At 46.5% G+C, this 17328-nt stretch overlaps 2 long non-coding RNA genes across 2 annotated transcripts; both read right to left on the reverse strand.

Annotated features, from left to right (window-relative positions):
* Positions 1-3590: 3590 nt before the first annotated feature.
* On the reverse strand, positions 3591-4763 carry LOC134482234 (uncharacterized). Its single transcript, XR_010058270.1, has 2 exons — positions 4677-4763; positions 3591-4251 (listed from the first exon to the last, which is right to left on the reverse strand). It is a non-coding gene; the product is annotated as an uncharacterized LOC134482234 (long non-coding RNA).
* Positions 4764-12541: 7778 nt separating this feature from the next.
* LOC100909886 (uncharacterized) lies at positions 12542-15986 on the reverse strand. The gene is made up of 4 exons (XR_596327.3): positions 15773-15986; positions 14102-14217; positions 13278-13523; positions 12542-12778 (listed from the first exon to the last, which is right to left on the reverse strand). It is a non-coding gene; the product is annotated as an uncharacterized LOC100909886 (long non-coding RNA).
* Positions 15987-17328: the final 1342 nt, after the last annotated feature.

The following is a 17328-nucleotide window of genomic DNA, read 5'->3' on the forward strand; positions in this document are numbered from 1 at the left end:
CTGGGAGTTACCACCTTTGTATTCCCTTCTTTCTAGTTCACAGAGCTGCCACATCCCAGGACGCCGGCTGGAAAGCAAAGAGGGAAAGTTCTACAGCGCTAATAATGTAACCTGGATGACCTTAAAAACAAAACAAAACAAAAAACAAAAACTAAGCACATCCTGTCGAGCTGGGAAGACGGTGCCATGGTTGCTGGTTAAGCGTTTGCTGCATCCGCAGAGGGTCCAGAGTTGAAACCCGCCACGTGCGGTCCTACAGGCACTGTAACCCTGGCACTGGGAACACTGAGTAAGGCAGAGACAGGAGGATCGTGGGATTGCTGAGCTCAAGTCTAGCCAGATAGATAGATAGATAGATAGATAGATAGATAGATAGATAGATAGATAGATAGACAGACAGACATATAGACAGACAGCTTGTTTTCTTGCTTGCTCTAGATTCAAAGAGAGACCTTCCTTAAAGGCAGTGGTTCTCAACCTGTGGGCCTCAACCCCTTTCACAGGAGTCATCTAAATCTATCAGAGAACACAGATGTCTACATTATAATTTATAACAGTAGCTAAATTACACATACGAGTTCGCAACAAAAACAGTGTTATAGTTGGGGGTCATGACAACTGAGGAATAGTGTTAAAGGGTTGCAGCATTAGGAAGGGTGAGAACAACTGCTCTAAAGTATAAGGTAAGGCGTGATAGAGACACCTGGTTCTCTCCTCTAGTTTCCATATCCACATAGCACATATGCACACCATACACAGACTGTACACACACACACTATATACACACCAAACACACACAATACACATTGTACACATACACATATACATACTGTATACATACACACTGTACACACACACCAAAAACACACACCCATACAAGTGCACACCATACACATACCATACATACACACCCCATACAAACACATACCCATATGCACACACCTATATACATACATCCATATACATATACCTATATACACACATACATACACATATACCCCTATACACACACTCTATACAAACACATATCCATACACATACACATACACCACACACATACCATACATACACACGATACACACACATCATACAAACACATACCCGTACACACACACACACACACACACACACACACACATACACACACACACATACACACATTAATCCTTAAGGCTGAGGCCAGATGGAGCCATTCCAACCCAAACACTAGGCTCGCAAACATTAGGCTCGCTTAGGTGACATTTATAAGAATCGTCAACATTAGGGGTTCGAGACCCCATATGTACAACAATGCCAAGCAACCAGAGCTTCCAGGACTAAGCCACTACCTAAAGACTATACATGGACTGACCCTGGACTCTGACCTCATAGGTAGCAATGAATATCCTAGTAAGAGCACCAGTGGAAGGGGAAGCCCTGGGTCCTGCTAAGACTGAACCCCCAGTGAACTAGACTGTTGGGGGGAGGGCGGTAATGGGGGGAGGGTTGGGAGGGGAACACCCATTAGGAAGGGGAGGGGGGAGGGGGATGTTTGCCCGGATACCGGGAAAGGGAATAACACTCGAAATGTAAATAAGAAATATCCAAGTTAATAAAGATGAAAAAAATTAAAAAAAAAAGACTCGTCAACATCAAACTCTGGGATGAGGAGGAGGGAGAAGAGTGGGGGTGAACGTCATAGAGATGCATTCCAGGGAAGTATCAAAGACAAGTATACCTAAAGCATGACAATTATAATAATTGATCATTGAAATCATAATACTTAAAACAAATTCAGCAGGCTACGGCTGGGTTGGTAGTGTTTGCCTAGTGTTCATGGAGATCTGATGTCGTGTTTCAGCAGCACATGAAGCAGTGGGGGTGCACACCTGTAATCCCAGCTCTCAGGAAGTAAAGGCAGGAGGATCAGAAGTTCAAGGTTACCCCTGGCCATGTGGGGAGCTGAGGGCAGCCTGGGCTATATGACTTCCTCAAAGTATAATCATAGAAGGCCTGGCTCGGTGAGCGACCCCTTTATCTGAGCACTTAAGAGGTAGAAGCAGATGGACCTCTATGGACTTGAGGCTAGCCTGGCCTACAAAGTGACTTTCAGGTTAGTTAGGGCTACAATACTGAGACCTTGTCTCAATGATTGTGATGATAATGATGACGATTTCAAAATAACAAATATCTAACACCTTCTAATGATCTAAAATCATCCTTCAAAAGTTACTCCTTCAGTATCCTGCTTTATCATCAGATTTTATGAAACGTGAATTATGACAATAACTTATCACGAAGTAAAAAAAAAGATACCAACTGTTTCTGCCCTACACTTAATAGACCTCACTGTGTGTGTATATGATGTGTGTGGTGTATGAGTGTGTGTGATGAGTGTGTATGTGTGTGGTATGTATGTGTATGTGTGAGTATGTGTATGTGAGTGTGAGTGTTAGTGTGTCTGCATGTGTTGTCTGTGTTGTGTGTGTGTGTGTGGTGTGCATATGTGTGAGTGTGTGTTGGTGTGTCTGTGTGGGGTGTGTGTGTGTATGTGTGTTGCGTGTGTATGTGTATGGTGTGTGTGTATATGTGTGAGTGTCTGTATGTGAGTATGTATGTGTGTGGTGTGTGTGAATGTGTGTATATGTAAGTGTCTGTATATGAGTGTGTATGTGTGTGGTGTGTGTGTATGTGTGTGGGTGTCTATGTGTGGTGTGTGAGTGTGTGTATATGGGTGTGTGGTGTGTGAGTATGTGTGTATGTGTGAATGTCTATGTGTAGTGTGTGGTATGTGGTGTGTTAGTGTGTATGCTGTGTGTATGAGTGTATGTGTGGTGTGTGTGATGTGTGTATGTGTGAGTGTGTGTGTGGTGTGTGTGTGAGTGTGTGTGGGGGGTGAGTGCTCCCAGAGTGTCAGATCCCCTGGAGCCGGAGTTACAGGAAATTGTCAGTTCTCTAATGTTGATGCTGGGAACCGAACTCTGGTCTTCTGCAAGAGGCAGCAAGCACTCTTACCCTCTGAGCCATTGCTCCAACCCCACAAAATGATTCTAACGTGAATGCATGTTAAATCCTTCCCCAGAGAATGAGAGTTTTTAAAGGTCCCCTAACTACTGACTGTATGAACTACAGTTCTTTCTTTCTTTTTTTTTTTTCATTTAAATTGGGTAACTGGTTTATAGATATGAATGGTAGCAGACATTTGAACTCTGTTAAGACTTCTAAAAAATAGAAAGAAATCTAATCTCAACGCACAGCCACAGCCTGTCAAAAGAAGGCATCGTACTCAGAGGTGTAGTTAAACCAACCCATGTTATTTAAAATCTGGGACGTCCTCTTCCCCTCAGCACCTTACTTCAAGAAAAATTGTGTCGTATTGATCTTGGTGGAGGAAAAGCAGCCGCCTAATGCCTGTCCTTACTGGTTAGCCTTGTTATACCTTATTTTCTCAACCTCTCCAGAGAAAAGTAACAAAGCCCTACATGCTGAGGTATTTTCGGCTGAGGAACAATTCTCCCCAGAATGTCCAGAGAGTTCAAAAAATGTCTACTGCATCTGGCTTCCAGATTCCTAAGAGGGAATGCTGGCCAAAGCAGGTGTTGAATGTATTAAAGTTAGAAATTGGTTTATTTGGTTTGCACTCTTGGGGGGAAAGCTCCAAAGAGTGTGAGCTTCCTTCCATCAGCTCCCCAACATTGTGGGTTTACATAAGTGCTCCACACAGATGATACCCGGGACCTTCCCTCTACGGCACCCTCTTTCTGTTTGTTTGCACACTCTACACTGTTTCAGCTTTCTGTGTGTAAAAATCTAGAGATGCAGCTTTGTGGTACAGGGCTTGCCTGGCCTGTATGAGGTCCTGGGTTCAAATCCAACTGACTATCCACCAACAAATTTGGAAAAATTCTTTAGACCAAAGAGAGCCCCAAATTGGGCGGCTCACACAGAAGTGTCTTCTGTCATGCTGCTCTTTGCAGAGGCTTTGAGTAGAGTGTGCCCTCGGTCTCCATCCCAGCTCCCGGAGACCCGACAGCAACCTTCAGACGTATCACTTCAGTAGCTTCTGTCTTTGCTCACATTCTTGCTGTTCATGTTGTCTTCAGCTCCCTAGAAGAGCACGGGCCACATTGCACTGGGACCAGTTTCCTGTTTCCAAATAAGGTTCCACTCACAAACATAAGGTCCTGTTCACAAATACCGTCAGGAGATGACCGTGTCCTTCTGCCAGACGCCATGGAACCCACGGCAATACGACTCAATTTCAGCCTGAGACTAAATACAAAATAAACACATGAATAAATAATAATAGATGCATACATACACACATTCATATATATATACATACGTAATAAAAAGGCAGAAAGGGAGCAGTGAGGGAGAGAGCCATTTGCTCTGGAATCTAGCTTGTACTTCCTGCTAAGTCAAGAATTTCAATACAACTAATATTGCCCAGAGATAGTGCCTGATTTCCCACAGATCTCTCAAGCAAGGATGTTAAGCACAAGCCATGCTGAGCCATCTGCACCAGCCCTTCTCTCTAGACCCTCTCCTCCTTCAGAAAGCCACCTTCCAAACTCATTCCTAAGGACAGGGGTATGGCTCAGCAGGAAAGCCAACACAGGCCTGAGGACCCACGTTCTACACCCGGATCCCAAGGGAAAATGTTATAACCACATCTGTGATCCCATTGCTCCTACCGCGAGATGAAAGGCAAATCCTTGGAAGTTCTGTGGTCAGCTAGCCTTGGGTGTGCAGCACAGTTGCAGAAACAAGAAGAGAAACCCTGAATTACAAGGTAGCAATCGGGAACTGACTCCCAAAAGGTCGGTTTCTCTCTCTCTCTCTCTCTCTCTCTCTCTCTCTCTCTCTCTCTCTCTCTCTCTCACACACACACACACACACACACACTCATGCACATGCACACACACAAAAGCACAGTTCCCAGGAGCAGAGGCTGGCTAGTTTCCTTTGGAGGATTCAGGATTTAGGAGAGGGGGCAGATCATATCATAGTTATTATAGTTACTGCTTTTCTGTTCTATGTGTATCCCCCCGCCCCCTGCCCCCCACTCCCATCACAGCTGGTCCTGAGGCTCATGACTTGGTTCTTTTAACAGTTATGTGTGGCACTTTCTCTCTCTGTCTCTCTGTCTCTCTCTCTGTCTCTCTCATAAGTGTGTGTGTATGTGTGTATGTGTGTGTGTGTGTGTGTGTGTGTGTGTGTGTGTGTGTGTGTGTGTGTGTGTGTGTATGCCAGCATTTCACCAACTATGCAGAATCATGGAGACTTAATACAACAGGAAACTGGGTACTAGAGAGTTGACTCAATGGTGAGAAGCAGGTACTGCTCTTGCACATGACCCAAATTCTGTGTCTCCAGCACACACAACTTTGGGTAGCTCTCAACTGCCTGTAAGTTCAGCACCAGGGGATCAATACCCTCTTCTGTCCTCCCTGGCTGCTGTGCACTGACCACCACATGGGTTCTCAGATATTAAAGCCAGGTGTGCTAGTGTACACCTTTAATCCCAGCATTCAGGAGAGAACCAGCTCCATCAAGTTGTCCTCTGACCTCCACATGTACGTTCCTAGGCACCCACATACATACATAAACTAATGAATGTAATTTTTTAAAAAATGGAATCACACATGGCTTTCCATGAGTGGCTCTTATTTTACATGGCATCGTGCATCCAATCTTTTTTTCTTTTTCTTTTTTCTTTTTTTCAGAGCTGAGGACTGAACCCAGGGCCTTGTGCTTGCTAGGCAAGCGCTCTACCACTGAGCTAAATCCCCAACCCCCGTGCATCCAATCTTTACCCATGTGGCTGCCATGGGTGAGCTCTGGAGAAGCACAGCCCCAGACTTCACCCAGGATTGCTTCTCTCTGCTTATGTGTCTTTCCTGCCATTATTACATAGCTTAAGGATTCCTGGGTTCCAGCTCAGCATATTGGGAAAATTCCCTGCAGATCAACATGAAGATGACCTTTCATAAATTAATACTGTTTAGATGAATTAATGACTTCATGGAATTCTTGATTTGATTCAAATAATTTTAGGAAGAAAGTTTTTTTTTTTTTGGATTTTTTTTTTGTTTTTTTGTTTTTTTTTTTTTTTTTGGTTCTTTTTTTCGGAGCTGGGGACTGAACCCAGGGCCTTGCGCTTCCTAGGTAAGCGCTCTACCACTGAGCTAAATCCCCAGCCCCAGGAAGAAAGTTTTAAGAGATGGTTTTAGTTGTTTTGCCAGAAAGATATAATAAAGTTAGCATTGAGAACAGAATGTGCCCCCTCCTCATAGAACAGTAAACAAAGGCTGCATAATAGGGAATACAATGAGCTTTCACAATTACACTGAGGAGAGAATTAGGCTTGGGACAGATTTGTGATCAAAGAACAACATTCATTCTAGGTCAGGTCCCAGGATGAGGCCACAGGTGTGCACTGTGATAAAGTAAGGCCATGGGAAACTGTTGCCCTGAACTTATACTGAGCTTACAGAATGAAACACTGCTCTGAACTTAACTATCAGCATCCTTCTGTAACTTTGTGTAACATTTTATCTATGAGGTGATTTTATAAAGAGCTTTTGTCTAAGAAGGCATCAAAAGGCTGAAAGAAGAAATAAAGTGTGGCTTTTGGGGCTCTGATCCATCCACCAAATGTGTATCTGTCTGTCTTTCTAGATGTAAGTATACTTTAGAGTTAAGAGTTCAAAGTCTCTCACTGGGTATTCTTGCCAGTCCCAGATAATTAAGTTTTGTTCCATCAGTAGTGCTGACCTGGGTAAATTGCCTGCCAATGTCAGTGCCCCATCCCCCACCCTCCAGGCTGCTAAGAGCCTGACCCTAATCACCAATGCCACGCCCCCTTTAGCTGCCTGCCTTGGTTAAACCTGTGATGTCAGATCTGGCCTTCGACATATGTGTGTAAGGTGTGTGTATATGGTGTGTGTGTGCACGTGTGTGTGGTGTGTATGTGTGTTGTGTGTATACATGGTGTATGTGTATGTGGTGTATGTGTGTGTATGTGATGTGTGAATGTGTATGTATGTGCTTTATGTGTACACATGTGTATGGGGTGTGTATGTGTGTTGTGTGTATACATGGTGTGTGTATGTGGTATATATGTTTTGTGTATGTATGTGGTATGTATATATATGGTGTGTTTGTGTGTGGTGTATATATGGTGTGTGTTCATGTGTGTATACATGGTGTGTGTATATGTGTTGTGTATGTTGTGTGTATGTGAATATATATATAAATATATATGTGATGTGTGTATGTAGCATGTGTGCATGTGTGTGTGGTGTGTATTTATATGATATATATATATATATATATATATATATATATAGCCTGTGTATATGTGTGGTGTGTGTGGTGTGTGTGGTGTGTGTGTGTGTGTGGTATGTATGGTGTGTGTGTGTGCATGCGCTTGCATGTATGTGCATGTGTGTAGGCCAGAGGTCATTCTGCTCTATCACCGTCCACCTTATTCCTCTGAGGCAAGGTTTCTTACTGGACCTGGTGCAGGCTGGCAGCCAACAAGGCCCAGGGACCCTCCTGTCTCTGTCCTCCACGGCTCAGGGCTGTTAGCACACACAACCATGCCCAGTGTTTTTACACTCATGCTGGGATTTAAGTTCAGGCTCTCGTGCTTGTGTGGCAAGCACACCAATTCACTGAAGAGCTCCAGCCAAGATTCCTATATTTCAAGCCCCATCATCACTGGTATATCTGTGCCACACTTTGTCTGTTAATCCTGCGAATACTAGGGTGTTCTCTTCTCCTTGCCTGCTCTCACAATGATGCTAGGGACACGAGTGCACACACATCAGTATTAATCAATGTATTTAAGCATTAACAACAACCTTACCCATCATTACCAGTGAAGTAATGCCCACTGCCCCATCTGCCTCACGGATGGGAGGGACACCTCTGCCCATCACCCGCTGTTTCCTTCTTCAGCATTCAGACTGTTCATTTGGGGACTTTTTTCTACACAGTGGGCGTGAGGGACAGAGGCAATCTTCATTGTGCTCCAAGCTTAAGGATCCTTTGTATAAAAATAATTCTTCATATTTTCAGTAGAGTCCTCCAGCAGTTCAAGTTAATTGATTAAAAAAGTAGATTGTCGGGGGCTGGGGATTTAGCTCAGTGGTAGAGCGCTTACCTAGGAAGCGCAAGGTCCTGGGTTCGGTCCCCAGCTCCGGGAAAAAAAAAAGAACCAAAAAAAAAAAAAAAAAAAAAAAAGTAGATTGTCGTAAAATCCTCTCTCCTTAGAGGTTTCCAAGTCCTGGTGCCGCGGCGTGGAGGCCCAGCAGAGGTCAGCACTTGGTATTTTTAAAAGATTTGTTCATGTTTTAAAATTAAGCACATGTGTGTGCATATGGGCTTGCGTCGGATCTCCTGGATCGGGAGTTACAGGTTGTCACGAGCTGCCTGATACGGGTTCTGGGAATGAAACTCAGTTCCTCCGAAAGAGCAGGAAGTAGCCTTAACTACTGAGCCACGTCTCCTGCGCCATCTTGGCTATTTGGTTTGAGTGCCTGAGAGGGGGACGCAGGAGACCATTGTTGAGGAGGTGACTCATGGTAAGTAGGAGGCAGCAACAGGAGCGAGCAGAGCACAGAGCGTGCTGCTGCCCAGCGTCTTCACTGGGTTTCTATGGAGAAGTAGGTAGGAGAGAGAAGGGCTCAGGATTGACTTCTCTGAGGAAGGTGGGATGTAGTCTTATCCTCGGGGGGGGGGGGGGGTGGGGGTGGGTGGGGTGGGGGGGGTGGGTGGGTGGGGGGGGTGGGTGGGTGGGGGGGGTGGGTGGGTGGGGGGGGTGGGTGGGGTGGGGGGGGTGGGTGGGGTGGGTGGGGTGGGTGGGGTGGGGGGGTGGGTGGGGTGGGTGGGTGGGGGGGGTGGGTGGGTGGGGGGGGTGGGTGGGTGGGTGGGTGGGGTGGGTGGGTGGGGGGGTGGGGGGGGTGGGGGGGTGGGGGGGGTGGGTGGGTGGGGGGGGTGGGTGGGTGGGGGGGGTGGGTGGGTGGGGGGGGTGGGTGGGGTGGGGGGGGTGGGTGGGGTGGGGGGGTGGGTGGGGTGGGTGGGTGGGGGGGGTGGGTGGGTGGGGGGGGTGGGTGGGTGGGGGGGTGGGTGGGTGGGGGGGGTGGGTGGGGTGGGGGGGGTGGGTGGGGTGGGGGGGTGGGTGGGGGGGGTGGGTGGGTGGGGGGGGTGGGTGGGTGGGGGGGGTGGGTGGGTGGGGGGGGTGGGTGGGGTGGGTGGGGTGGGGGGGGTGGGTGGGGTGGGGGGGGTGGGTGGGTGGGGGGGGTGGGTGGGTGGGGGGGGTGGGTGGGTGGGGGGGGTGGGTGGGTGGGGGGGGTGGGTGGGGGGGGTGGGTGGGGTGGGTTGGGTGGGTGGGGTGGGGGGGTGGGTGGGGTGGGTGGGTGGGTGGGGGGGGTGGGTGGGGTGGGTGGGGTGGGGGGGTGGGTGGGTGGGGGGGGTGGGTGGGTGGGGGGGGTGGGTGGGTGGGGGGGGTGGGTGGGTGGGGGGGGTGGGTGGGTGGGGGGGGTGGGTGGGTGGGGGGGGTGGGTGGGTGGGGGGGTGGGGGGCGGGGCTTGAGGTGGGTGGGAGAAATTCTGGCTTGGCCTGTGAAAGTTAGGAAGGCAGAGGAGGAGCACAAAGGCGAAGGAGGAACAAAGCTTTTGTCTATGAAAAGACAAATTCTGGGTGAAGGGACTCAGAACCTGTCTCCTACCATGACAGTGTATACTTCTGCTCTGGACATGGTTTCTAGCATACGACCTCCTCCTTAAGACAATCAACTCCTTTGCTCTTACTCTTCCTTACTCTTCTGTTCTCTTACTCTCTTTGACCCTTCTCTCCCCTCTTAACATGTTTCTGGCCAGCCTCTGCCTCTCCCTCTCCCTCTCCCTCTCCCTCTCCCTCTCCCTCTCCCTCTCCCTCTCCCTCTCCCTCTCCCTCTCCCTCTCCCTCTCCCTCTCCCTCTCCCTCTCCCTCTCCCTCTCCCTCTCCCTTTCCCTCCCTCCCCTCCCCCTCCTTCCCTCCCTCTCTGTCTCTCTCTGTCTCTGTCTTTCTCTGTCTCCCTCCCTCCTCTTCCTCCTCCTCCTCTTCTTCCTCCTCCTCCTCTCTCTGCCTTTCTCTATCTCTAGTCTCTCCTCAACTCCCCTCCCCATGCTCTAAAAAAAGACAGTCTCCTTGCTCCCTCCCTCCCTTCAGACAGCCATAAAGAAATATTCTGACGTCTTTGTCTGACATCAGGTCATCAGGTTCTCCTTATCCCGCAGGGGATTTTTCCCCCGTATCCTAAGGGAAGGATTCTAGCACAAGAACCTTGCTAGAACCTTCTAGCATAAGCCTTGCTGGGTCTCCCCATCCTGTAACTAAGCAAGCATACCTTCTCCTCCAGTTCTGGCCTCTGCATCCTTTGTGACACACTTTATAAGGAATCAGAAACACAAATGTCTTCCTGGACTCTGTGAGCCAGTTGGACAAATGATTAGAACTTGAGGAGAAAGCTGTGGGATCCTCCATGTACAGCCAGTCGCCATATTCAAAAGCATAGTTAAAGAGCCTGGGGACTGGTAGGTGACTTTTGAAGTGCAAGTGACCTTAGGACTGAGCCCACAACCCAGGGAATATGGTCTTCTCTCTAGGTTGAGAGGCAGAGTGGAATTTATTGAGTTCTGGCTTTTGTAGGGGGAAATCTCAAAACTTCGGGGCTGTTGTTTTGTTTTGTTGGTGGTACTCGGGCTTGAACCCATGTCTGTGCGTGCTACACAAGTGCACCTACCTTCTCTTTACTTGAGACGAAGCCTACAAAGTCTCACAAGCTGGCCTCGAACTCACCATGTAGGACATGAACTTGACTTCTTACTCGCTCTGCCTCCTGAGAAACTGGGACCGCAAGCTCCTGTCACCAGGCCCAACAACCCCATACCTTTTAGAGACACAGAAAAGAGTCTTTCGCTTTGATGTCAAGGTAACAGTGGCGAGAAGAAGATACTTTGTTTTGTCCGTACACCACGCTGTGGCACGCCATCTTTGCCCCTGATTCCACTGAGCAGAAGCTACTTGAGAAAAAACCAAAAGACCATGAGGAAGGTGCCCACTTGGTCAGGAGGAGAGAAATGCGGCCCAGAGAGAAGGCTCAGTAGCTGAGAGCATGCACTGCTTTTGAAGAGCACTTACCTTCGATCCTGGATTGCAGGGTGGGAGACTTATAACGGCCTGAACTTTTGCTCCAGGGGACGGTGTGAATAGGAATGACTCCCAGAGGCTCATGTATTTGAACGCTCAGCCTTCAGGGAGTGGCACTATTTGAGAGGAATTAGGAGGTGTGGCCTTGTTGGAGTAGGTTTGGCCTTCTTGGAGGAAACATGTCCCTGGGGGGTGAGCTTTAAGGTTTCAAAAGCCCATTTTAAGCGCAGAGGTTCTCTCTTCCTGATGCCTGTGGATCTAGATATAGAACTCTGGGCTTACTTCTCCAGCACCATGCCTGCCTGTCCACCACCACACTTCTTGCCATGATGATAAGGGACTAAACCTCGGAAACTGTAAATAAGCTCCAATTAAGTGTTTTCTTTCATAGGAATTACCACGGTCATGATGTATTTTTCTTAAATTTTTAAAAAAGAGTTGTTTATTTATTATATATAAGTACACCATAGATGTCTTCGGGGACACCAGAAGAGGTCATTGGATCCCACTACAGATGGTTGTGAGCCACCATGTGGTTGCTGGGAATTGAACTCAGGACCTCTGCAAGAGCAGTCAGTGCTCCTAACCACTGAGCCATCCCTCCAGCCCGTGATGTATTTTTCATAGCAATAGAACACCAACTAACATAGTCTGTATAGACAGGATCTAACACACCCTGCTGGACTCTGCAGGCAACTTTACTCCCATACACAGAGTATTAGTCTTGCTTTGGTCCAGTATCTCCTCCCCATTCTCCCTTCCCTCCCTTGCGGAATGGTAAGGTATATTCTGTGCCACCGTTTGTTTGAAGCATGAAATTTGCATTTTGATTTTTACAAAGGGGTTACAGTTAAGAGATTTCCTTTAGTCTCGGAAGACTTTTAGACGTTTGCAGTTGGATTAACGAATTTTACATTATGATAAGACCAGAAGCCTTTGGAGACCAGGGAGCAGAGCGTGACGGTTTGAAGGAGAATGCTCCCATAGGCTCACACATGGTCCCCGGTTGGTGGACCATGTTTGGAAAGGATTAGAAGGTGTGTCATGGGGAGGGGGTAGTTTTAAGGTTTCAAAAAGCCTTACGTAGTCCCCAATGTCTTTGCTTGGATTCTAACCTTCTGGATCCATAAGTCCAATTAAATACTTCCCTTTGTAAGTTGCCTTGGTCAGTGTGTTTTGTACAGCAATAGAGAAACAACCGACACACGATCCTGTACGAGTTTGCTTTCTAAAATCACCCGTGCTTCCCACTCATCCCTTCCACATTGTGCTTGTTACTGTCCACAGTTTGTCTTGTCACAGCCCCCCGGGTTCACCACTCGCCGTGCAAAGAACTCCATAAACTCTCGAGCCTCACGACTTGATTTTTATCTTCGCATTTATTCCGAAAACCCACTATCTGCCTAAAAATATTAAACAAATGTGCAAGCCGTTTCTCACCGAGCTGCTTGATGGTATGCTGAGCCTTAGGTCCGCTGCAGAACCTACAAGGTTTCTCCTCCTACCATAGGCAAGCTGCTCCCAGCAGGAGCGAGTCATCTGAGGGAGGGGTAGCTGACTCCAGGTCTCTGAGGCTCTCAGGGGACGTCAAAGCATCCTAAGACAGAAGACAGAACCACAATCCACCTGGGGGTCAAATCATCCATGAATTCCCATGGCCAGGCTCAGGACCACTGCCTGACTCTCCTCAGGGAGCTGTGTGGCTGTGTGCTTACCCAGTGTGTTTCATTAGGACATGCTAAGCTATCTCAGAATTAGGAGAACCGCTGCTTATAAATTATTAATGAATTGCAGTTGCTATGGGTCTCAGGACTTGTTAGCTATCCCTTTAATAAAGGCCTGCTTATCCTCCTGCAGTGGTCTTATGAGGTTTATATCCAGGTCTGGAGTCCGCCAGTTTTGAGAAGCCTATAATGCAATAGCTGGCTGTAGCCCGCCCGCCCTCTAGCCGTGACAGTCTTTCCACATGACCCTGGCTGCCCTGGAATTCTGTTGAAGATCAAACGTTCATCCAGCTTTTGTCCCATCCCTCTGCCTTCTACCTTCTAAGCTCCTGGATTACAGGTGTGAGGTACCTTGTCGGGATCGCCGCCTACCTTTCTATCATGAGCTGTATTCCTCTAGTTATGTCTCTTTCAGCTTCAGCCTCCATACATGAATGAATGGTAGAACTGGAGTGTGTATAAATAAGTAGTTCAGCTGCATCTGTACAGGAGAGCCCGGGGTCTGGTGGCTCACGCCTGTAACCCCAACACTCAGAAAGCAGAGTCAAGAGGATCAGGAGTTCAAGGTCATCCTCAGCTATGTAGAAATCTTGAGGTCAACACCGGCAACCAGAAACCCTGTAAGGAACAAACAAGCTAATCAAAGCAGGCTGGGGAGACGGCTCTGACCCTCTGCTACTCTTGCAGAGCCCGGGTTTGGTTCCCAAACCTATATGGTGGCCTGCATCTGTCCGTAAGTCCGTCTCTAGGGAATCTGACTCCCTCTTCCAGCCTCTCCAAATGCCAGGCATTTGCAAGGCATGTGCAAGGCAAAAACACTCATACACATAAAAATTAACCTTTTTTTTTTTCTTTTTTTCGGAGCTGGGGACCGAACCCAGGGCCTTGTGCTCGCTAGGCAAGCGCTCTACCGCTGAGCTAAATCCCCAACCCCAAATGAACCTTTTTTAAAACTTAAGAAATACAAGCAGCATATGTTAATCAATAAATAAGATTTTTAAATACATGGGATTAAATTACCACATCCACAAATATATGGTTAAATTTAGACTTTGCAAATAAAGAGTTTCTAATGGGCACAGAATGCAAAAAGAGACCAGAGGTGAACTAGGTCCTGCCAGGCATCACAATATCTTCTTCTTGCCTTCAATACCGACCTGAATTAGATCTAGTCTTTAAATCTAATTGCTGGTTACCAGAAATCCTGGAGTCAAAATGGCTCGCTAATACCATGAAGCTGTAGTCAGCAAAATAAAAATGTGGGAAGCTGTCCAAGACAAATGGCCTGGTTTCTTCACAGTGGAAAAAAAATCTGTAAGGAAAAAAAATAAGAAAGAACATATAGTTTTGTTTTTCTTTTTAAATAGCTTTAAAAATCCTTAAGAAATCTGTGTGAGCTAGGGATGTTTTTCAGTGACACAGCCCTTGCCTGGTAGGTGGAGAGCGCCCAGTGTAGCCTAATTCTACCCCCAGGGCAGCAGAAAAGAAAAAGAAAATACATAGCAATGCAACGCTATGTTCAGGGATGAGGATGAAGGTCAGTTGGTCCTTACCTAGGATGCACAGACCCCTGGGTTCAATCCCCCACACCAGACAAAATGCCTGGGCATGGGGTTCAGGCTCTGAATCCTAGCACTAAGGAGGTGGAGACAGAAATCCAAGGTCATCTCAACTACATTGTCATTTCGAAGCCAGTCTAGGCTACATGAGACCCTGCCTCATAAATAAATAAGTAAATAAATAAATAAATAAATAAATAAAACCACTTGTTTTGTTAAGATCCTTATTTGCATCCTGCCTCAAACCAACTATCTAAAACATTTATGAAACAAACACCAAGCAAAGGCTCAGTGTAAATATGTTTTGGTTAAAATAATGACACTGTGATCACATCTCAAAATTGTCATGTATGACATGTAACATACATGTACCTATACACATACATGTACACACACATACATGTACATACACACATACATATAAAATAGACCAAGGTATTTACAAGTGCAAGTAAGCGATATTTAGAGTTTTCTTCAAAAATAATTGTGTGTACCTGGGGAGGGGACTGAACGGGGTAAAGGTGGAATGATTGACAGATGGGCGGTTCATGATGCTATTATTCTCTCTGATGCCTTGTAAGAAAATTTCTATAATGAAAGTAGAATGAATGAATGAGCCAACAAACCCTCTATCCCCGTGGCTCTTACCACTCCTAAAGCTTCGACCCTTTAATACGGCTCCTCATGTTGTGGTGACCCCAACATGAATAATTGTTAATCACAATGTAATGTCTGTGTTTTCTGTTGGTGTTAGATGACCCATGCTTCTCTATGCACTCTCTGCAGTGGCTGAGCAGGTAGGTGAAGGTCTTTACAATTCTGTCCTAGATTTAAAATCAGGCCTCAGACACATTTGTTCATCATCTTGCGTTAGGGCTCACAGGGCCCACGCCAGCCCATACCCATAACACATAATCTTAGATATTGCAGCATAATTCAGCATGGCTCCTTTAACAGCATCACCGCAATAGAAGCCGTTGGTGGTGTGCAGTTAACTGTGCTGGAGGTTGTAGAGCAAGGTCTGAATGGAATTGCACCCTTGCCCCCATCTAAGGACAGCCCCATCCCTTCCTTGTTCGGAATCCTGAAGTCCTGACTCCCTTTTTGGCTTTGTGGGGGAACCTGGCTACTCTTAGAAGAAGCTTAAGGTAGCTAGTTTCCTAAATCAGTTTTAAAGCTGAAATCTAGATTGATTAAAAAAAAACAAAACAGCAAAACAAAAACATACCAAACCAAAAAAAGAAAACCAACCAAACAACCAAACAAACAAAAAACCAACAACAACAACAAAAAAAAAACCCCACTAACCTTTGAGAACAGCTAAGCATGCATTTCACCAAGAAGAACCACTCTACTTCTAAATGCAGGCCATTCTTAAATATTTAATAGTCTTCTCCTAAGATCCTAAAAATATTCACTGTTTCCATGCTGCTCATCTGAATACAGATGTTGTTTTCTCTGGGTATGAGACAATGTTTCATTATCGACCTGCCTTGGAATTGGGTCAGCCTTTGTATTTGGGGGACTGGTTTTTATCCCTCCCGGTGTGCCTCACCCCAGTGCTGCTGGCCTAGTTAGTCTTTGTCAGCGTTCCCTCCTTCCAGGCAGGTTGCAAGGCTCTGAGAGAATTGCTGTCTCAGAACCAGCACTTGTGATTTCTTGGGCTTCAACCCAGGACCCCAGAGGCTGCTCACAAAGCCTCCTGTCGGCTCATTTCAGAACAGAAAGACAGAACTACGGGTCCAGATCAGAAAGAAATGTTGGCTTGTATCTTTTTTCTATCCCCTAGCCAACAGTTAAAATCCCCCTTTCTTATGAAGTTTAAGATTTTTTCAATTCAATTTAATTTTTAATCCATGAGGCATGGCCTAATACTATAGTGTTGGCTTGGCCCACTTGGAATTTAGTATGCAGACCAGGCTGGCCTCGAACTCACAGAGATCCACCTGCCTCTGCCTTCCCAGTTCTGGGATTAAAGGTGTGCACCACAAGATCTAGCTTCTCAGTCTTTTTAGAGGTTAATTTTATTTTAACTTGAACATCCATTCCTTTAATATAAGTGCATATACATTAACACACTTATAATCTAACTTAAATATTCATAGGAAGTGTTAAAATATTCCACTGCCTTTGAAGTGGGAGTAGAGGCTGAAAAAAAAGATCTTAAGCAGTTTGATGCTTTCTGTTTTAATTTGATGAAGATAATTTTCAGCTTTGGGGGCAGGTTTCTCCTTTCAGCGCCTCCAAAACGTGGGCAGACGTCATGATTTCGGTACTAAGAAGGATCCGGAATCTACCCTGTAACATGCTGGGAGAGTTGTGTCATGATTCATCAATAATTACTCCTTTGCTCTGAAGACTTTCAGTGTCACGCTGCCATCCAAGACACCTACGTCAGCATTAACATTTGGAATTCATATTAAAAATGCAGGGAAGAGGGCTGAAGATCTGGCTCAGAGGTTAAAAGCACTGACTGCTCTTCCAGAGGTCCTGAGTTCAAATCCCAGCAACCACATGGTGGCTCACAACCATCTGTAAAGGGATCTGATGACCTCCTCTTGTGTATCTGAAGACAGCTACAGTGTATTTACATATAATAAATAAATCTTTTTAAAAAACGCAGGGAAGAAGCTAAGTCACCATAAATGTACCCTTGACAGAAGCTCTTAATGTTTACTTATTTTTTTAAAAGATTTGTGTATTTATTTTTATTGACCTGTCCGTGCGAGTGCATGTGTTTGCGTGTTCGCACATGTGTGTGTTTGCATGAGCATGCCTGCCTGGGTGCATCTGTGCACCTGTGTGCCTGGTGACTGCCAAGGCCAGAAGATGTCAGGTCCCCTATACCTTGAGTTGCAGGCTGT

This window comes from Rattus norvegicus, chromosome 15 (genome assembly GCF_036323735.1).
Source record: "Rattus norvegicus strain BN/NHsdMcwi chromosome 15, GRCr8, whole genome shotgun sequence".
NCBI classification, from domain to species: Eukaryota; Metazoa; Chordata; class Mammalia; order Rodentia; family Muridae; genus Rattus; species Rattus norvegicus.